Here is a 22329-nt window from a genome sequence, read left to right on the forward strand (position 1 = left end):
TCTTGACCGCTCTGTGGGGGCCGGCCTCTTGGTGTTGGCCTTCTCGTGGCCGGCTTCTTGGAGCCGGCCCTCCCGCGGCTTTCTTCATGAGGACTAAAGCCGGGCCGCTTTCCGATAGTCGGCCTGGGAAACAGCCGGCAAGGGGAAGGCGGCCCCACGTCTTGGATTCTTGAGAGCCGGATCAGCTCGTAATTTTTTCAGAAGGGCCAGGGGGAGCCAGCTAGGCTACCCGTGGTCATTTACTCCGACAGTAGTCTCCGAAGCTGATCGAGCTTTGAGGCTGACAAAGGGACGAGAAGCTTGGTCAGCTTCTTATCCTGAGGAGCCGGCTTTGCTTATGCGCGTCGTCTTCGGAAAGCTCCGTTTCTTGTAGGCGGGAACGTGGGTCGGCTTGCGAGCTGACCGCGCGCCATCCCACGGGCCACGTGGCGAGGAAATCCTGCCAACACACGCGCGTGATGCGACGCCGCTGCAGGCCTGGGCCCACCACTCCTAGGCCTCGGCCCGGGCACAGATCTTCTGCGGCCCACAACGGACCGCTCGCCTTCCCGCGGCGGTTTATTACGCCATCAGGGCGCAGTAATCGCGGGACGTGGGGGAGTGGGCGCAGTTGATCCCACGTTCCCCCACACCACGCCTCCTCGGCTCCGCCGCACGGGTCTATAAGTAGGGGGAGGAGGGGGAGCGGCAGAGGCTCGCACGCTCTCCCCCGCTCCGCCCCTTCTCACCTTCCTTCTTCTTCCCTTCGCCGCCGTAGCGACCCATTGCCGCGCCGCTCCGCCGTCGGACCTCTCGGTTCCTTTGGTCCCGCTGCAGCGGGGTCGCGCACGTTTCCGCCGTCGCATCACCTTGTTCCTTGCCGCGTCGCTCCCATGGCGTTGTCGAGCTCGTGGGATGGCTCCAACGTCCATGAGGACCATGTTGAGTTCCTCCGCCGGACGCGGCGTCTGCCGGGCCAGAACTACGTGCGGGTTCATCGTGCGCCGGCGAGGGAGATTTCGCCGGCACCGGAGGAGGGCGAGCAGGTAATCTTCTGCTTGCACTGCCTGCGCGGCTTCGGCCTCCTGGTGAGCGGATTTCTTTGCGCTTTTCTTGAATTTTACCACCTCCAGCCGCATCACCTCACGCCCAACGCGGTGATGCTGCTGTCGGCTTTCGTCACCCTGTGCGAGGGCTTTCTTGGGGTTCTCTCCACTCTCGAGCTCTGGGGAGAATTCTTCCAGAGCAAGCTCGACACCGTTGTCGCGGGCGTGCCCGCCCCCTGCGGAGCCTTCATTGCCATGAGGCGGACGGGCGAGAACAATCCGTTCCCGCCCATCCCGCTGATCCAGTCGGTGAAGCTCTGGTAGAAGTCCTATTTTTATGTGAAGAACGTCGCCCAGCAAGGCGACTTCGTCAACCTGCCGGCTTACGTAGCCGGCCCGCCGGCTGGGAGGCAACCCTCGTGGAGCTACTGGGCCAGGTCGTTGTCTCAGGCCGGGAACGCAGCCGTCTCCCGGCTCCGGGTGATGATCCAGTCGGAGGGTCTGACCGGAGCCGACCTGGTGGCCGCCTTCGTGGAGCGCCGAGTACTTCCACTCCAAGGCCGGCCTCACATGATTTGCCAGATGAGCGGCCGCTTCGACCCGTGCCGGCTGAGCACCAGGGAGATGCCTCATGCCGAGGTGTCTTACATGGTGAACTACATCTCCAACTGCAAGCTCGCCAAGGATTGGCGATACGGCAAGGGGCCGTATTCTCGCGCCAACCCTCCGCCTGTCGTAAGTTTTTCTTCTTTTCTTCCTTTTTGTAGCCGACCTCATGGTGGCCGACTTCTGATCAATTGGTTTGCCCTCAGCAGAACCCTCTTCTTCCGCCGACGGCCGGGGCCGCAGGGGTAGAGCGCCAGCTCCTCCCTGACCGCACGGTGGACGACGTCGATGATCCGGACCTGGGGGCGGCCGCCATGGAAGATGCCATCGTGGGGGAAGGCGACGAGGCAGGAGGCGCGGGGCTCGGGGCCGGCCTCGAGGACTGGGCGGATGATGACGAGGTCGAGGCCGCCCCGCATCGCCAGCCGATGCTTGATCATCAAGGCACGGGCCCGTCTGCCGTGCCGACTGCCCGTGGCGGCGCGCAAAAACGCCGGGCCGCGTCGACCTACTTCGGTAGCCGGCCGAAGAAATCCAAGGGTTCCACGGCGGCGACCAAGCGGGATGAGGCGGCCGTGAAGGCGGCCCGCTTCCGCAAGGCGGTGAAACAGCCGCAGGCGATCTCGGCGTAAGTCGTCAGACATCTTATATCTATTTTTTTGTTGTCCTCTTCGATTGAGACTCTTCTAAACCTTTCTTTGCTCGCCGGGCAGGGCACCGCTTTCCCTCGAGCGAGGTCCTGGCGGCTCCGTAGTCGGGCCGACTGGAGGGTCCTCAGGCTCCCGCCGCGTGGATCCCCGCGCCGACCTCATGGAGGCCACGGAGCGGAACGCACGGGAGGTGCGGGAGGAGCGGGAAGCGGCGGAGCGAAGGACCGCCCAGGCGGCGAAGGAGCAGGCCGACGCGGCGGCCAAGGCCCGGGCGGAGGCGGCAGCCGCGGAGACAGAGGCAGAGGCCTCGCACAACCAGCCTCCGCTGCTTGTCGTTCCCCTCCGCGCCGTGGCCCCCGACATCCCCGTGCCCCCGTCGGAGGAGGTTGACCAAGACCCGCCGGTGATGGAGAGGAGGGAGGACCACGTGGTCTTCATGGAGGAGGCGCCGCAGACGGCGCCGACTGGAGCGGGCCAAAGCGGCCAACCAGCCGCGGCGCCAGAGCAGCCGGCCGAGGGCGAGCCGGAGGCAGGGGCCGGCCTCGAGGTGCAGCCGGCATTTCACCGGCGCGCAGGGGGAGCTACCTCCGTGCCGGAGCCGCACCGAGCTGCGGGCGCCAGCCAGACGGCGGAGGCCCTGGAGGCAGCCAGCGCCAGTACATCCGAGTGGACGCCCAGCGGGGGGACGGCCGAGCTGAACACGGCAGCCCAGGAGGTCCGGAACCGGCTTCAAGCCCAGGCCGCTTCGCTGCAGCGATATACGCAAGAGTTCCTCACGACGTGGGCCGTCATCCGGGTGAGCCTTCTGGCCTTGGTTGCTTTGCTTTTTTGATTTCTTCCGTGGGGGCGCGTCAGCGCACCCACTGGGTGTAGTCTCCGAGTTCCGAGTCGGCTGCTGAGCAGGCGGCTTGGAACTTACTAGGTCCTGACAACTATCTTACTCTTGCATCCTGTCTGATCTTCCAGGAATACCATAACCTTCGTGCTATTGCCTTCAACTCCCAGGCTCAGGAGCTGGGCCGGAAAACCGAGGACCTGACCAGCAGCCAGAGTGCGTGCTTTGTTTCGTTCATCTCCTGTGGGGGCGCGTCAGTGCACCCACTGGGTGTAGTCCCCGAGATTCGGGCCGACTGCTGAGCAGTCGGGTCGGATCTTCCCTGACGAATTCTTCCTTATTGATTTTTCCTTTGTCTTCATGCTTGCAGGAGCCAATGCCGACTTGAGGGGGCAGCTCAGCGGGGCCCAGGCCGCCCTTCGCGCCAAGGAAGCCGAGTACAACGCCTTGGTCCTGGAGCATGACCGCCTGGCCAAGAAGTTGGCCGACCAGGAGGAGAGCCACAAGGCGGCCCTGAAGAAGGCGCAGGACAGCGAGGACGCCCTCAAAGCCGAGTTTGAGACCGAAGCGGCGGGCTGGGCTGAGGCAAAACAAGCGCTGAGCGAGGGCTTCGGCCGGATTGAGGATCTGATCGATGGTAAGCCGCCTTTCTCACTCCTTGCTTGCCCCTTGCCCCCTGATTTGTGTTCTGACTTGTGCTGCTTTTTGTTCTTTGTGCAGACTACTTCCCCAGCTACTCCATCTTCGCCACCCAGACCATCGAGGCCCACCGCGAGGCGCGCCGGCAGGCGGGGGCTGAAATCGCGCCGGACGCGAGCCGGAAGCTTGAGGAGCAACTCTTGGCGGTCCAAGCCCGGCTGCAGCCGGCTCACCGCATGCTCCGCCGCCTCCAGCGCGCCGGGGCGCAGGTGTTGGCCGCCCTCTGGCCAGGCGAAACGATTCCCCGCACCCCGAGTCGGACTGCCGACTGGCTGGAGGTTGCGGTTGGCCGCTTCGAGGCCTGGAAGGCATCGGCAGCCCAGTTTGGAGCTGGGCGGGCGCTGGAGTTCGTCCGAGCCTGGTATCCCGGGCTGAACCTGGACCAGCTGTGCACCTGGCGGCTGGAGGCTGACAAGGAGATGGAAGAGGTGCGGCTGACTAGCGCTCAGCGTGCCTCGACGATCGCCGAGTGCACTGACATCAGCGTCTTTGCTCCTGAAATAAATGACGACGGCGTTGCCCAGCCGGAGGAATGGTTTGGGCTGGACCCGGCAGCGGGTGAGGACTCGGCGGAGGAGATCGCTTCCAGCGATGAAGGTGAAGACGACGAAGGAGAGGAAGGCGAAAACTATGTTGAATGCTGGCCTTTCGAAGGCCTTTTGTGTAAATATGATCGTGTGTGTGTTTGACTTCCATTCGCGTATGCTTTTTATCTTTAGGCTGTTTCCTTTGCCGCCTTCCCCTAGCTGCTGCCTTCCCAACCGGCAGCTGCTCTGCAGCCTGCGGCTAAGGAAGAACTTGGCTATATATATATATATATATATATATATATATATATATATATATATATATATATATTGGGGGGGGGAGGCAAGTACTCGAGCTTTCTTAGATTGAAGCGAGGTGACTGGAAGCCGGCCGACCGGCTACTCTGGTAGTCGGTCGGTGGTGGGAGAAAAACCAGCTATTGTTATATTAGTCTGTTAGTCCCTAGCCGTTTTTCGTGTGGGCGTCCTTTCCTGCCTTTAACTCTTGCCAGCTGGACAGCCGGTTCTTCGAACTGCGACTTTTGGCAAGAGAAGGCCTGGGTGCCGGCACACTACTTGTCTGACCGCGGGTAGGACTTCTAATATAACTCAAGGCGGCCAGTCCCCGGGCCGACTAGTCAAACCCGGTGCCGGACGAAAAAAGTGAATGTAATGACATGATCATAAGCATGATACTCTTCATTTATAGATAAAAGATGGCAGTCCCCGAGCTCTCCTCGGGGGGCCTATTGTCTCGTACTTAGTACAAAAGTTAGCGTGATACATACTGCATTTCAACTGTAAAATCTTCGAAGGAGGTTGGCGTTCCATGGTCGTTCCGACTCTTTTCCGGAGTCGTCTCTCTTTCGTGCCTTCGGCTTCTGTGCGTCGATCAGGTAGTAGGAGTCATTTCCCAGCGCTCTGCTGATAACGTAGGGGCCTTCCCAAGGGGCCGAGAGCTTGTGCTGGCCGGCTGTTCGCTGGATCAGCCGGAGCACGAGGTCGCCTTCTTGGAAAGATCTTGGTCTGACCTTCCAACTGTGGTAGCGGCGCAAGCCCTGCTGGTAGATGGCGGACCGGCTGAGGGCTAACAGCCGGCCTTCTTCCAGCAGGTCGACGTCGTCTTCTCGTGCTTCCTTGGCCTCCGCCTCTATGTACATGGTTACCCGAGGCGAGTCGAACTCGATGTCAGTTGGGATGACCGCCTCGGCACCATACACGAGGAAGAAAGGAGTGAAGCCAGTTGACTTGTTTGGGGTAGTGCGCAGACTCCAGAGGACGGCCGGCAGCTCATCGAGCCAACAGCCGGCCGAACGTTCCAGTGGTACGATCAGTCGGGGCTTGATGCCGGAAAGGATGAGGCCGTTGGCTCGCTCGACTTGGTCGTTTGACTGCAGGTGGGCAACGGACGCTAAGTCCAACCGGATGCCCTGCGTCGCGCAGAAACGTGCCAATGCTCCCTTGGCGAAATTCGTGCCGTTGTCGGTGATGATGTTGTGTGGCACGCCGTAGCGAGTTGTTATATCTGCGACGAATGTCACGGCAGTCGGCCCATTCAGCTTCTTGATCAGCTTTGCCTCAATCCATTTGGTGAATTTGTCCACGGCGATAAGCAGATGTGTCATGCTGCGCCGCGCCATCTTGAATGGGCCCACCATGTCCAGTCCCCAAACGGCGAAGGGCCAAGTGAGGGGAATGGTCTTGAGTGCCGAAGCCAGCATGTGTTGCTTGGAGATGAAGACTTGGCACCCTTTGCAATGTTTAACTAACTCCTTGGCGTCATCCAAAGCAGTTGGCCAAAAGAACCCATGGTGGAAAGCTTTGGCGACGAGTGATCTTGAGGCCGCATGGTGGCCGCATTCTCCTTGGTGGATGTCTCTGAGGATTGCAATGCCCTTCTCTTGCTCGATGCATCGCTGGAAGACTCCAGTGACACTGCGCCTGACGAGCTCTCTGTTGACGATTGTGTATGCTCCGGCTCGGCGTTGGACTTGTCTTGCCTCTGTTTCGTCAGCCGGCAGATCTTGGTTTATTAGGAAGTTGAGGATGGACTGAGCCCATGATGGAGCTGCAACTTCTTCTATTGCCAACACGGCTACTGCGACCAGGGCGGGTGGGCTGGGTGGTGAAATGCTGGAGTCGGTCGCCGCCTGTTGTGTTGGTGCAGTCCCCGGACCGACTACCGCAGTCCCCGAGCCGGGTGTGGCAGTCCCCGGGTCGGGCGTAACTACGGAAGTCCCCGAACCGCCTACTGACGTCCCCGGGCCGACTATCGAAGTCCCCGGGTCACCTGCTTGGTTCTTCGAGCCGGACCCGGCCGCGTCGAGGTCAGGCGGCACGAAGATGGAATCGGACTCTGGAGACGGCTTGATAGACGGATTGAGGAGGCGTTGCAGAGAGACACCGGTTTGTATCGCCTGCCGAGTGGAGCCTATTCGAGCCAGGATATCAGCTGGCTCGTTGTCGGCTCACGGTACATGGAGGAACTCGCATCCTTCAAAGTACCCGCTGATCTGCTGAACAAGGAAGCAGTAGCTTGCCATATTAGCGTCCTTGGCGTCCCAGTCGCCGGATGATTGCTGGACTACCAAGTCCGAGTCGCCGTAACATAGGATCCGGTGTATGCCGAGCTCTTTGGCAAGCCGGAGCCCGTGTATGAGCGCCTCGTATTCGGCCACGTTGTTGGAGGCAGCAAAGTGAATTTGCAGCATGTATCTGAGCTTGTCGCCTTGGGGAGAGGTAAGGATGACGCCGGCTCCCAAGCCGGCGCGCATCTTGGACCCGTCGAAGTGCATGCGCCAATGAGTGGAGTCGGGAGCTGGCAGTAGGTACTGGGTCTCGGCCCAGTCGACGAGGAAGTCGGCCAATGCTTGGGACTTGATGGCGGTGCGAGGCTGGTAGAAGATCGTGTAGGGGGCCAACTCGATGGCCCATTTCGCCACCCGGCCGGATGCATCCCGGCTTCCTATGATCTCGGCAAGCGGGGCGGTGCATACGACCGTGATGGGGTGCTCTTGGAAATAGGGCTTCAGCTTCTTGGCAGCGAAGTACATGCCATAGCACATCTTCTGGTAGTGCGGGTAGTTCTGCTTTGAGGTAGACAGCACCTCGCTCAAATAGTACACCGGCCACTGGACCGGCTGGGCTCGGCCCTCTTCTGGGCGCTGGACTACGATGACGGTGCTGACCACCCGGCTGGTTGCAGCAATGTAGAGGAGCATGGGCTCTTTCTCAGTCGGCGCCGCCAGGACAGGCGGCGTGGCCAGCATCTTCTTCAGCTCGTGAAAAGCTTGGTCGGCTTGGTCGTTCCACTCGAAGTGAGTGGTCTTCTTCATGAGGCGGTAGAGGGGGAGAGCTTTCTCTCCGAGCTGGCTGATGAAGCGGTTCAGGGAGGCCAAGCACCCGGTGAACTTCTGGACGTCTCGAAGTTTGGTGGGAATCGCCATTCTCTCAATGGCCTTGATCTTTACTGGGTTGCATTCGATGCCGCGTTCAGAGACCAGGAAGCCTAGGAGCTGGCCTGCTGGCACTCCGAACACGCATTTCTCGGGGTTGAGCTTGATCTGGAACCGGCGCAGGTTCTCAAATGTCTCCTTGAGGTCCTCCAGCAAGGTGTCGCGCTTCTCCGTCTTCACCACAATGTCGTCTACGTAGACGTGGGCATTTCTGCCGAGCTGCTTGAGGAGGCACTTCTGCATGCAACGCTGAAAAGTGGCACCGGCATTTCTTAAGCCGAATGTCATAGTCAGGTAGCAGAAAGCTCCAAATGGCGTGATGAAGGCGGTCTTCAGGCGGTCAGCCAAATCTAGCTTTATCTGGTGGTATCCTGAGTAAGCATCCAAGAAACTCAACAGCCCGCATCCGGCCGTGGAGTCTATCACTTGATCAATCCTTGGCAGGGCAAAGGGATCTTTGGGGCAGGCCTTGTTGAGGCTCGTGTAGTCTATGCACATGTGCCATTTGTTGTTCTTCTTTAGCACAAGGACCGGGTTGGCGAGCCACTCTGGAAAGAAAACCTCCATGATGAAGCCGGCTGCCAGAAGCCGGGCTATCTCCTCTCCCACAATCCTTCTTTTCTCCTCCGACAGTCGGCGAAGGGGTTGTTTGACTGGTTTTGCGCCTTCTCGGACGTGTAGCTTGTGCTCGGCGAATTCCTTCGGAACACCTGGCATGTCCTTAGGGGACCATGCAAAGATATCCTGAATCTCACGGAGGAAGTCGGCGAGCTCGCCTTCCTATTTGCTGTTTAGGTTTGCCCCGATGACGGCAAACCTTTCTGGGTGCTCGGGGTCAAGAGGTATCTTCTTTGTCTCCTTGGCCGGCTGGAAAGATCCTTGGGCATCACACTCCTTGGGATCGGGGGACAGGGCCGGCTGTTTGCTGGCCATGGCCACGAATCGGTCCAACATCTTCTTTTCTTTGGCAATCACAAGGGACTCGGCCAGCCGTCTGCTGGCTGCAGCACACTCGGAAGATTTCTTGTAATCGCCGGCTATGGTGAGGATGCCCTTGGCGCTCGTCATCTTCATTTTGAGGTAAGCATAGTGGGGAACAACCATGAACCTGGCCAAGGCAGGACGGCCAAGCAATGCATGGTAGGGGATCTCCAGGTCCACCACTTCAAACCAGATCGCTTCTCGGCGGAAATGATCCTTGTCCCCAAAGAGAACATCAATCTTGATCTTGCCAATGGGGGCGCAGGACAGGACAGGTACAATGCCATGGAACACAGTCCGAGTAGGCATGAGTTGCTTTGTCTTGACGTTCATCTTCTCCAGGGTGTCACGGTACAGGATGTTGATGCTGCTCCCGCCGTCTATCAGCACGCGGGAGAAACGGGCGGCGCGTCTGTCCGTTGCAAGGGTGGCATCCAAAACCAACGCATAAGAGCCGGGAGACGGATCACCTCTGGGTGGTCGGCCCGGCTCCAGCTGATAGGCTTTTCTAACCAGTGCATGTGCTCGGCGGGGTTGGTAGCGACCATGTTGACTTCTTGGTGCTCTCGGCGTCTGCTACGCCGGCCTTCGGGCTGGCTTGTAAAGACGACATAGGCGGCATGCTCGTCGGGGAACTCATCGTGCACAGCTCTGACTGCTGGCCGAGTGGTCGGCAGCTGCGGAGCAGGAGGCGGCAGACCAGCAGGCGGAGGCGGCGCGAGCCCTTCGCCTTTGGAGATTCGGGTGAGCCAGTGGCACTTCCAGGTTGTGTGGTTGGACGGCTTCGCGCCGCTGTGGAACTTGCACGGGGCGTCGAGAGTTTGCTCGTAGGAGAAAGCCGTCTGCCAAGCCGGCCTGCCGCCCTTCTGCTTCTTGGGCGCGGGCCGCCCTTCGGGCCGCTCGTCTTCGACTGTGGCCACCTGCCGACTGGTGGAGAGCGGCACGGGGCCCTTGCGCTTGTGGTCGTTTTGGTACGGGCGTCGGCCGGAGTCCCCAGCCGGCGTCTTGGGCGCCGGGTTGATTACCTTCCCGGACGCATCTACCCGGAGTTCAGTCTTCATTGAGGAGTCGGCGGTGGCGTACTTGTCCGCTATGACCAGAAGCTCGTCGAGGGTAGTCGGCTCGTCGCAGAGGAGCTTGTGCTTAAGGAGGGTGCCTTCTCGGCATCCGGCGGTGAAGTATTCTATGGCTTGCACCTCGTGCACCCCTTCACAAGAGTTGCGGAGCTCGGCCCAACGCGTGAGGTAGTCGCGAGTGGACTCGGCAGGGCCTTGTACGCACAAGGAGAGCTGTCTGGGCTTGAGAGCCCGCTTGTAGGTGCTGGTGAAGTTGCGGACGAAGGCTTCTGTGAAGTCTAACCAACTGTTGATGCTGTAGGGCCTGAGGCTATTGAGCCAGGTCCGCGCCGTGCCTTGCAGCATGAGGGGCACGTACTTCACGGCAACACGCCTGTGTTGGGGAACGTTGCAGAAAACAAAAAATTTCTACGGTTTCACCAAGATCCATCTAGGAGTTCATCTAGCAATGAGTGATCGGATTGCATCTACATACCTTTGTAGATCACGCGCGGAAGCGTTCAAAGAACGGGGATGAGGAAGGCGTAATCGACGTGATCCAAATCACCGGAGATCCTAGCGCCGAACAGACGGCACCTCCGCGTTCAACACACGTACGGTCAGCGTAACGTCTCCTCCTTCTTGATCCAGCAAGGGGAAGGAGAGGTTGAGGAAGATGGCTCCAGCAGTAGCACGACGGCGTGGTGGTGGTGGAGCTGCAGTACTCCGGCAGGGCTTCGCCAAGCTCTATGGAGGAGGAGGAGGTGTTGGAGAGGAAGAGGGAGGCACCAAAGGCGTGGGGTGAGAGGCCCTCCTTCCCCCATTATATATAGGGAGCCTAGGGGGGCGGCGGCCAAGGGAGGAGTCCATCCTCCCCAAGGCACCTAGGAGGTGCCTTCCCCCTTTAGGACTCTTCCTTTCCTTATCTCTTGGTGCATGGGCCTCTTGGGGCTGGTGCCCTTGGCCCATATAGGCCAAGGCGCACACCCCTACAGCCCATGTGGCCCCCAGGGGCAGGTGGCCCCACCTGGTGGGCCCCCCGGGACCCTTCCGGTGGTCACGGTACAATACCGGTGACCCCGAAACTTGTCCCGATAGCCGAAATAGCATTTCCTATATATAATTCTTTACCTCTGGACCATTCTGGAACTCCTCGTGACGTCCGGGATCTCATTCGGGACTCCGAACAACATTTGGGTTACTGCATATACATATCCCTATAACCCTAGCGTCACCGAACCTTAAGTGCGTAGACCCTACGGGTTTGGGAGACATGTAGACATGACCGAGACGACTCTCCGGCCAATAACCAAAAACGAGATCTGGATACCCATGTTGGCTCCCACATGCTCCTCGATGATCTCATCGGATGAACCACGATGTCGAGGATTCAATCAATCCCGCATACAATTCCCTTCGTCAATCGGTATGTTACTTGCCCGAGATTCGATCGTCGGTATCCCTATACCTCGTTCAATCTCGTTACCGGCAAGTCACTTTACTCGTACCGTAATGCATGATCCCGTGACCAGACACTTGGTCACTTTGAGCTCATTATGATGATGCATTACCGAGTGGGCCCAGTGATACCTCTCCGTCATACGGAGTGACAAATCCCAGTCTTGATCCATGTCAACCCAACAGACACTTTCGAAGATACTCGTAGTATACCTTTATAGTCACCCAGTTACGTTGTGACGTTTGGTACACCCAAAGCACTCCTACGGTATCCGGGAGTTACACGATCTCATGGTCTAAGGAAAAGATACTTGACATTGGAAAACTCTAGCAAACGAACTATATGATCTTGTGCTATGTTTAGGATTGGGTCTTGTCCATCACATCATTCTCCTAATGATGTGATCTCGGTATCAATGACATCCAATGTCCATAGTCAGGAAACCATGACTATATGTTGATCAACGAGCTAGTCAACTAGAGGCTTACTAGGGACATGTTGGTGTCTATTATTCACACATGTATTACGATTTCCGGATAACACAATTATAGCATGAATAAAGACAATTATCATGAATAAGGAAATATAATAATAATCCTTTTATTATTGCCTCTAGGGCATATTTCCAACAGTCTCCCACTTGCACTAGAGTCAATAATCTAGTTACATTGTGATGAATCGAACACCCATGAAATTCTGGTGTTGATCATGTTTTGCTCTAGGGAGAGGTTTAGTCAACGGATCTGCTACATTCAGGTTCGTATGTACTTTACAAATATCTACGTCTCCATCTTGAACATTTTCACGAATGGAGTTGAAGCGACGCTTGATGTGCCTTGTCTTCTTGTGAAACCTAGGCTCCTTGGCAAGAGCAATAGCTCCAGTGTTGTCACAGAAGAGCTTGATCGGCCCCGACGCATTGGGTATGACTCCTAGGTCAGTGATGAACTCCTTCACCCAAATTGCTTCATGCGCTGCCTCCGAGGCTGCCATGTACTCCGCTTCACGTGTAGATCCCGCCACGACGCTCTGCTTGCAACTGCACCAGCTTACTGCCCCACCATTCAAAATATACACGTATCCGTTTGTGACTTAGAGTCATCCAGATCTGTGTCGAAGCTAGCGTCGACGTAACCTTTTACGACAAGCTCTTTGTCACCTCCATAAACGAGAAACATTTCCTTAGTCCTTTTCAGGTACTTCAGGATATTCTTGACCGATGTCCAGTGTTCCTTGCCAGGATTACTTTGGTACCTTCCTACCAAACTTACGGCAAGGTTTACATCAGGTCTGGTACACAGCATGGCATACATAATAGAACCTATGGCTGAGGCATAGGGGATGACACTCATCTCTTCTATATCTTCTGCCGTGGTCGGACATTGAGCTGAGCTCAATTTCACACCTTGCAACACAGGCAAGAACCCCTTCTTAGACTGATCCATATTGAACTTCTTCAATATCTTATCAAGGTATGTGCTTTGTGAAAGACCTATGAGGCGTCTTGATCTATCTCTGTAGATCTTGATGCCTAATATATAAGCAGCTTCTCCAAGGTCCTTCATTGAAAAACTCTTATTCAAGTAGGCCTTAATGCTGTCCAAAAGCTCTATATCATTTCCCATCAAAAGTATGTCATCTACATATAATATGAGAAATGCTACAGAGCTCCCACTCACTTTCTTGTAAACACAGGCTTCTCCATAAGTCTGCATAAACCCAAACGCTTTGATCATCTCATCAAAGCGAATGTTCCAACTCCGAGATGCTTGCACCAGCCCATAAATCGAGCGTTGGAGCTTGCACACCTTGTCAGCATACTTAGGATCGACAAAACCTTCCGGCTGCATCATATACAATTCTTCCTTAAGGAAACCATTGAGGAATGTCGTTTTGACGTCCATTTGCCATATTTCATAATCATAGAATGCGGCAATTGCTAACATGATTCGGATGGACTTCAGCTTCGCTACCGGCGAGAAAGTCTCATCGTAGTCAATCCCTTGAACTTGTCGATAACCCTTAGCGACAGGCCGAGCTTTATAGATGGTCACATTACCATCCGCGTCTGTCTTCTTCTTAAAGATTCATTTATTTTCTATGGCTCGCCGCTCTACGGGCAAGTCAGTCAAAGTCCATACTTCGTTTTCATACATGGATCCTATCTCGGATTTCATGGCTTCCAGCCATTTGTCGGAATGCGGGCCTGCCATCGCTTCTTCATAGTTCGAAGGTTCACCGTTGTCTAACAACATGATTTCCAAGACAGGGTTGCCGTACCACTCTGGTGCGGAATGTGTCCTTGTGGACCTTCGAATTTCAGTAGGAGCTTGATCAGAAGTATCTTGATCATCATCATTAACTTCCTCTCTAGTTGGTGCAGGCACCTTAGGAACATTTTCTTGAGTTGCGCCATTTTCCGGTTCAAGAGGTAATACTTCATCAAGTTCTACTTTCCTCCCACTTACTTCTTTCGAGAGAAACTCCTTCTCTAGAAAGGATCCGTTCTTGGCACAAAGATCTTGCCTTCGGATCTAAGGTAGAAGGTGTACCCAATAGTTTCTTTAGGGTATCCTATGAAGACGCATTTTTCCGACTTGGGTTCGAGCTTTTCAGGTTGAAGTTTCTTGACATAAGCATCGCATCCCCAAACTTTTAGAAACGACAGCTTAGGTTTCTTCCCAAACCATAATCCATACGGTGTCATCTCAACGGATTTCGACGGAGCCCTATTTAAAGTGAATGCGGCATTCTCTAAAGCATAGCCCCAAAAAGATAGCGGTAAATCGGTAAGAGACATCATAGATCGCACCATATCTAATAGAGTGCGATTACGTCGTTCGGACACACCATTACGCTGAGGTGTTCCAGGCGGCGTGAGTTGTGAAACTATTCCACATTTTCTTAAGTGTGTGCCAAACTCGTGACTCAAGTATTCTCCTCCACGATTCGATCGCAGGAACTTGATTTTCCTATCACGTTGATTCTCAACCTCACTCTGAAATTCCTTGAACTTTTCAAAGGTTTCAGACTTGTGTTTCATTAAGTAGACATACCCATATCTACTCAAGTCATCAGTGAGGGTGAGAACATAACAATAGCCACCGCGAACCTCAACGCTCATTGGACCGCACACATCAGTATGTATGATTTCCAATAAGTTGGTTGCTCGCTCCATTGTTCCTGAGAACGGAGTCTTGGTCATTTTACCCATGAGGCATGGTTCGCACGTGTCAAATGATTCGTAATCAAGAGACTCTAAAAGTCCATCTGCATGCAGCTTCTTCATGCGTTTGACGCCTATGTGACCAAGGCGGCAGTGCCACAAGTAGGTGGGACTATCATTATCAATCTTACATCTTTTGGTATTCACACTATGAATATGTGTAGCATTACGCTCGAGATTCATTAAGAATAAACCATTCACCATCGGAGCATGACCATAAAACATATCTCTCATATAAATAGAACAACCATTATTCTCAGATTTAAATGAGTAGCCATCTCGTATTAAACGAGATCCTGATACAATGTTCATGCTCAAATTTGGCACTAAATAACAATTATTGAGGTTCAAAACTAATCCCGTAGGTAAATGTAGAGGTAGCGTGCCGACGGCGATCACATCGACCTTGGAACCATTCTCGACGCGCATCGTCACCTCGTCCTTCGCCAGTCTCCGCTTATTCCGCAACTCCTGCTTTGAGTTACAAATGTGAGCAACTGCACCGGTATCAAATACCCAGGAGCTACTACGAGTACTGGTAAGGTACACATCAATTACATGTATATCAGATATACCTTTCGTTTTGCCGGCCTTCTTGTCTGCTAAATATTTGGGGCAGTTCCGCTTCCAGTGACCACTTTCCTTGCAATAAAAGCACTCAGTCTCGGGCTTGGGTCCATTCTTTGGCTTCTTCCCGGCAGCTTGTTTGCCGGGCGCGGCAACTCCCTTGCCGTCCTTCTTGAAAGCTTTCTTACCCTTTCCCTTCTTGAACTTAGTGGTTTTATTCACCATCAACACTTGATGTTCCTTTTTGACTTCTACCTCTGCTGATTTGAGCATTGCAAATACTTCAAGAATGGTCTTTTCCATCCCCTGCATATTGAAGTTCATCACAAAGCTCTTGTAGCTCGGTGGAAGCGACTGAAGGATTCTGTCAATGACCGCGTCATCCGAGAGATTAACTCCCAGCTGAATCAAGCGGTTATGCAACCCAGACATAGTGAGTATGTGCTCACTGACAGAACTGTTTTCCTCCATCTTACAGCTGAAGAATTTGTCGGAGACTTCATATCTCTCGACCCGGGCATGAGCTTGGAAAACCATTTTCAGCTCTTCGAACATCTCATATGCTCCGTGTCTCTCAAAACGCTTTTGGAGCCCCGGCTCTAAGCTGTAAAGCATGCCGCACTGAACGAGGGAGTAGTCATCGGTACGTGCCTGCCAAGCATTCATAACGTCTTGTTCTGCAGGGAGAACAGGTTCGTCACCCAGCGGTGCTTGTAGGACATAATCTTTCTTGGCAGCTATGAGAATGATCCTCAGGTTCCGGACCCAGTCCGTGTAGTTGCTGCCATCGTTCAGCTTGGTTTTCTCTAGGAACGCGTTGAAGTTGAGGACTACGTTGGCCATTTGATCTACAAGACATATTGTAATAATTTTAGACTAAGTTCATGATAATTAAGTTCATCTAATCAAATTATTCAATGAACTCCCACTTAGATAGACATCCCTCCTGTAATCTAAGTATAACATGATCCGAGTTAACTAGGCCATGTCCGATCATCACGTGAGACGGACTAGTCAACATCGGTGAACACCTTCATGTTGATCGTATCTTCTATACGACTCATGCTCGACCTTTCGGTCTTTTGTGTTCCGAGGCCATGTCTATACATGCTAGGCTCGTCAAGTCAACCTAAGTGTTTGCATGTGTAAATCTGTCTTACACCCGTTGTATGTGAACGTTAGAATCTATCACACCCGATCATCACGTGGTGCTTCGAAACAACGAACTGTCGCAACGGTGCACAGTTAGGGGGAACACTTTCTTGAAATTATTATGAGGGATCATCTTATTTACTACCGTCGTTCTAAGTAAACAAGATGCAAAAACATGATAAACATCACATGCAATCAAATAATAAAAGTGACATGATATGGCCAATATCACATAGCTCCTTTGATCTCCATCTTGGGGCTCCATGATTATCTTGTCACCGGCATGACACCATGATCTCCATCATCATGATCTCCATCATCGTGTCTCCATGAAGTTGCTCGCCAACTATTACTTCTACTACTATGGCTAACGCGTTTAGCAATAAAGTAAAGTAATTTACATGGCGTTTCTCAATGACACGCAGGTCATACAAAAAATAAAGACAACTCCTATGGCTCCTGCCGGTTGTCATACTCATCGACATGCAAGTCGTGATTCCTATTACAATAGCATGAACAACTTATACGTCACATATATATCATTCATCATTCATCACAACTTTGGCCATATCATATCACAAAGCACTTGCTGCAAAAACAAGTTAGACGTCCTCTAATTGTTGTTGCAAGTTTTACGTGGCTGAAATAGGGTTCTAGCTAGAACGTTTTCTTACCTACGTTAAAGCCACAACGTGATTTGTCAACTTCTATTTACCCTTCATAAGGACCCTTTTCATCGAATCCGCTCCAACTAAAGTGGGAGAGACAGACACCCGCCAGCCACCTTATGCAACTTGTGCATGTTAGTCGGTGGAACCGGTCTCACGTAAGCGTACGTGTAAGGTTGGTCCGGGCCGCTTCATCCCACAATACCGTTGAAGCAAGATAAGACTAGTAGCGGCAAGAAAGTTGACAACATCAACGCCCACAACAAATTGTGTTCTATTCGTGCAAGAGAACTATGCATAGACCTAGCTCATGATGCCACTGTTGGGGAATGTTGCAGAAAACAAAAAATTTCTACGGTTTCACCAAGATCCATCTAGGAGTTCATCTAGCAATGAGTGATCAGATTGCATCTACATACCTTTGTAGATCACGCGCGGAAGCGTTCAAAGAACGGGGATGAGGAAGGCGTACTCGACGTGATCCAAATCACCGGAGATCCTAGCGCCGAACGGACGGCACCTCCGCGTTCAACACACGTACGGTCAGCATAACGTCTCCTCCTTCTTGATCCAGCAAGGGGAAGGAGAGGTTGAGGAAGATGGATCCAGCAGCAGCACGACGGCGTGGTGGTGGTGGAGCTGCAGTACTCCAGCAGGGCTTCGCCAAGCTCTATGGAGGAGGAGGAGGTGTTGGAGAGGGAGAGGGAGGCACCAAAGGCGTGGAGTGAGAGGCCCTCCTTCCCCCATTATATATAGGGATCCTAGGGGGGCGGCGGCCAAGGGAGGAGTCCATCCTCCCCAAGGCACCTAGGAGGTGCCTTCCCCCTTTAGGACTCTTCCTTTCCTTATCTCTTGGCGCATGGGCCTCTTGGGGCTGGTGCCCTTGGCCCATATAGGCCAAGGCGCACACCCCTACAGCCCATGTGCCCCCCGGGGCAGGTGGCCCCACCCGGTGGGCCCCCCGGGACCCTTCCGGTGGTCCCGGTACAATATCGGTGACCCCGAAACTTGTCCCGATAGCCGAAATAGCACTTCCTATATATAATTCTTTACCTCCGGACCATTCCGGAACTCCTCATGACGTCCGGGATCTCATTCGGGACTCCGAACAACATTCGGGTTACTGCATATACATATCCCTACAACCCTAGCGTCACCGAACCTTAAGTGTGTAGACCCTACGGGTTCGGGAGACATGTAGACATGACCGAGACGACTCTCCGGCCAATAACCAACAGCGGGATCTGGATACCCATGTTGGATCCCACATGCTCCTCGATGATCTCATCGGATGAACCACGATGTTGAGGATTCAATCAATCCCGCATACAATTCCCTTCGTCAATCGGTATGTTACTTGCCCGAGATTCGATCATCGGTATCCCTATACCTCGTTCAATCTCGTTACCGGCAAGTCACTTTACTCGTACCGTAATGCATGATCCCGTGACCAGACACTTGGTCACTTTGAGCTCATTATGATGATGCATTACTGAGTGGGCCCAGTGATACCTCTCCGTCATACGGAGTGACAAATCCCAGTCTTGATCCATGTCAACCCAACAGACACTTTCGGAGATACCCGTAGTATACCTTTATAGTCACCCAGTTACGTTGTGACGTTTGGTACACCCAAAGCACTCCTACGGTATCCGGGAGTTACACGATCTCATGGTCTAAGGAAAAGATACTTGACATTGGAAAACTCTAGCAAACGAACTATATGATCTTGTGCTATGTTTAGAATTGGGTCTTGTCCATCACATCATTCTCCTAATGATGTGATCTCGGTATCAATGACATCCAATGTCCATAGTCAGGAAACCATGACTATCTGTTGATCAACGAGCTAGTCAACTAGAGGCTTACTAGGGACATGTTGGTGTCTATTATTCACACATGTATTACGATTTCCGGATAACACAATTATAGCATGAATAAAGACAATTATCATGAACAAGGAAATATAATAATAATCCTTTTATTATTGCCTCTAGGGCATATTTCCAACAGCCTGTTGACGTTTGCTATGCGAACCGCTGTGAAGTAGTTGATCAACCAATCTTCCGGCTTCACGGAGTCGTTGTACTTGGGCGTGTCTCTTAGAAGCGAGAACCCTTTGGGGAAAGGCTCGTCGCGGATGCGGGGGCCGAAACAAGGCGGGCCGACATCAACTTCTTCTTCTAGCGCCAGGGATCACGCTAGGCGGTCGATCCGATGGCGGGCGTCGTTCTCGCCGACTCCTTCACGGAGACCTAGTCGGCCGCTGAGAGTCGGATGCGTGACAGGCGGTGGGGTGGGATATCTCTCCCCACGAGGCGGAGGCGGAAGTGGGTTGCCCCGCCGCTCCACGGCCCAGGGACGGCCATCTGCGTCTCGCTCGATGGAGGTCCGGGTTCGGCTTCGGCTGGCAGCCGGCTCCTTCTCGTGTCGCGCGCGGGTTTTACCCGCAGTCGGTGTCCGGGACATCGCGCCGTGCTCTCGGCGCGGGGGAGGGCTTTCCGCATAGGCGTCGGCTTCGTGCCGCTATGTGGCTGCGTCGATTAGTTGCTGGATGCGTCTGGTCATGTGGAGGAGTTCTTCGGCCCCCAGTCCATCTAGCTCGTCTACGGCCGCCTGGGCGGCGCGCAGGTTCTCGAGCGGAGTGGCGTAGACTGGGCGGTCGACTCCTAGCGTGTCGTTGAGGGCAGCGCCGCGCTGTCTGACAACGCCGGCTCGGCTTGGCCCGCCTGGGGGTGGTGTGCCAAAGGCGGCGCGGTCGGCTTCGCGCTGGTGGGCCTCGGTGAGGCGTCTCATGGAAGCCAACTTCCGGCCCTCCGCGAGGAGGGCGAGGCGGCGAGCCTCCAGTGCTTCGGCGCCGGCATCGACCGGGAGGGGGATGGACAAGTCGTGGACCGCTGCATGCGGGGCGTCGAGGGCGTTCTCGCCAGAAGCGCCGACGTGGCCGATGACCATCACCTCGGCGGTGGCGCTGTAGCAGCCATCGGCCCGGGGAGAGGGTCGTTGTAGATCGTGACGTTGGTGGGGAAAGCGTCGAGCGAGGCCGTGTCGGAGATGAGGGTCTCGTCAAGGAGATTGGCGAGGCCGCTCGCTACGCAGACATTGGCGACGCCTTGCAGCGCGTCGTGGCAAGCGCCATCGGGCGTGCCGGGCTAGCTACGCTCGCTGGGGAGGAAGAGGGTTCCCGTCCAGAACAGGTCTCCGGACGACGGTGCACCTGGCCCCATGGTGGGCGCCAAATGTCAGGTGGTAGGTGCAACATATGCCAACGGGTGGCTTATCATTGTGGGAGCCAGTAAGACGTCGCCGGTGCCTGGAAGCGGGATGAGGCGAAGACATGCACGCCGGCGAATCTTACCCAGCTTCGGGGCTCTCCGTGGAGATAACACCCCTACTACTGCTCTGCGGGGTCTCCGCATGATCACTAGATGAACGAGTGGCTACAATATGCTCCTTGAGCTGCTTGGCGAGAGGAAGAAGAAGGGTACGGCTTGCTCTCCTCTCCTCTCTATGTGGTGTCTAAAACTAGCTCAGATCAACCCTTTGCATGGGTGCCCCGGGGGGTTTATATAGGCCCACCCCCCGGGGGTACAATGGTAATCCGGCTGGGCGTGGGCCCCAGCCGTCGGTGTCTACGCTCGCCGGCTTCTGCGCCGGCTGCTGGGGCCCGCCGGCTGCCGGCTCCTTGGTCGACAGGCAGGCCCCACCGTCCAGGGCCTTGTCGGTGGCTGGTTACTGTTGCCTCAACCTGGTGACGAGGGCTTTGCCGAGGTGGGCGTGGCTACAGTGCGCCGCCTGGCGGGCGATCGCTGTAGCCTCACCGCGTCTTGTCTCCTTAATGGGGTGTCTCCTTCGAGGGAGGAGGCAAGCCGGCTGCGGGGAGCCGGCCCTGTCTTGGGCCGACTGGGGGAGGCCTGACCGCCTTCGGGTGTCTCTCTGCCTGAAGAGGCCCACCGCCCATGGGCCGCGCTGACAGCCCGTCGTGGGTGGCATCAGGGTCAACATGGCAACATTGTCGCGCCGGACGGGTCATGGCCACCCCGTACGGCGCACTGTGCCAGACGTGCTCCGGGATTTGGGGGTGGCGGGCTTTACTGTGGCCACGCCCCGCCACATTGCCGTTATATGGACGCAGACTTCGAGGGTACGATCTTGACCGCTTTGTGGGGGCCGGCCTATTGGAGTCGGCCTTCTCGTGGCCGGCTTCTTGGAGCCAGCCCTCCCGCGGCTTTCTTCATGAGGACTAAAGCCGGGCCGCCTTCCGATAGTCGGCCTGGGAAACAGCCGGCAAGGGGAAGGCGGCCCCACGTCTTGGATTCTTGAGGGCCGGATCGGCTCGTAATTTTTTCAGAAGAACCAGGGGGAGCCGGCTAGGCTACCCGTGGTCATTTACTCCGACAGCGGCTGCTCGGGTATCGGTGGCCAAGATCACCCAATGATACGGACACAACGAGCGAGCCCGCCTCCGTGCGCGGAGGGCAAAAAGGGCAATGCATGCGTTGCGATTCTTTCATTTCCTTTTCATTTTTTATAGCTTCTTGTTGAGGTGTACTACGTTTCGTTGTCAATTGAATGTGTAGGATTGGGGGGACTTTTTTTAGAGATAAATACATTCATGGTTACTATAGTTGCGACAGAAGCACGATACGGTCACCGAACTCTAGAATACGCTCAATACGGTCTGTGAATACGATTTGACGTGAAAATACGGTCACTATAGCACGTACATGATGGGTTTAACCAACTGTTGACCGCCACGTAGTCCGTTCTGATTTGGCCAATCTTGCATGGAGGAGTTTTCTATGAAAATTCAAAATTCCCCATCCTGAAATCCCTAACCCGCGTCCCCCCCCTCAAATCCCTAACCCTCTCGCTCCTCTCGCTCTGCTCCGCCACCAACTTGGCTGTCATCACGGCCTTTGCGGCGGCTGCTCGGGTATCGGCGGCCGAGATCATACAATGACACGGAGACGACATACGAGCGAGTCCACCTCCATGCGTGGAGGGCAAAATGGGCAATGCTTGCGTTGTGATTCTTTCATTTCTTTTTCATTTTTCATAGCTTCTTGGTGAGGTGTACCATCTTCGTTGCCAACTGAATGTGTACAGTTCTATCTTTTTGAGCTATCGATGAATAACTTGTTTCCAGATGGCGGAAACATTTTTTTTACCCTCTTAGGGCATTTCTAACCGATCCTCTATAACCGGTTAGTGAAATATGTTTAGCTTTTTTATTCCACTAACCAGCACCTGGCCGATTCCCAATCTGGCCTAACGGAGTATAATTTTACTCCTTTCTAAAAGTTTTACTATTTTTACTCCATGTTTTCTCCACTGAGTAAAGCGGCACATCTCTCCTCGGCTGCCTCTCCTTCCCCTCCCGCGCCGCATCTTCGCCCCCACTGCCCAGATGGCGGAAACATT

The sequence above is a fragment of the Triticum dicoccoides genome, chromosome 6A (assembly GCF_002162155.2).
Source record: "Triticum dicoccoides isolate Atlit2015 ecotype Zavitan chromosome 6A, WEW_v2.0, whole genome shotgun sequence".
Classification (NCBI taxonomy): domain Eukaryota; kingdom Viridiplantae; phylum Streptophyta; class Magnoliopsida; order Poales; family Poaceae; genus Triticum; species Triticum dicoccoides.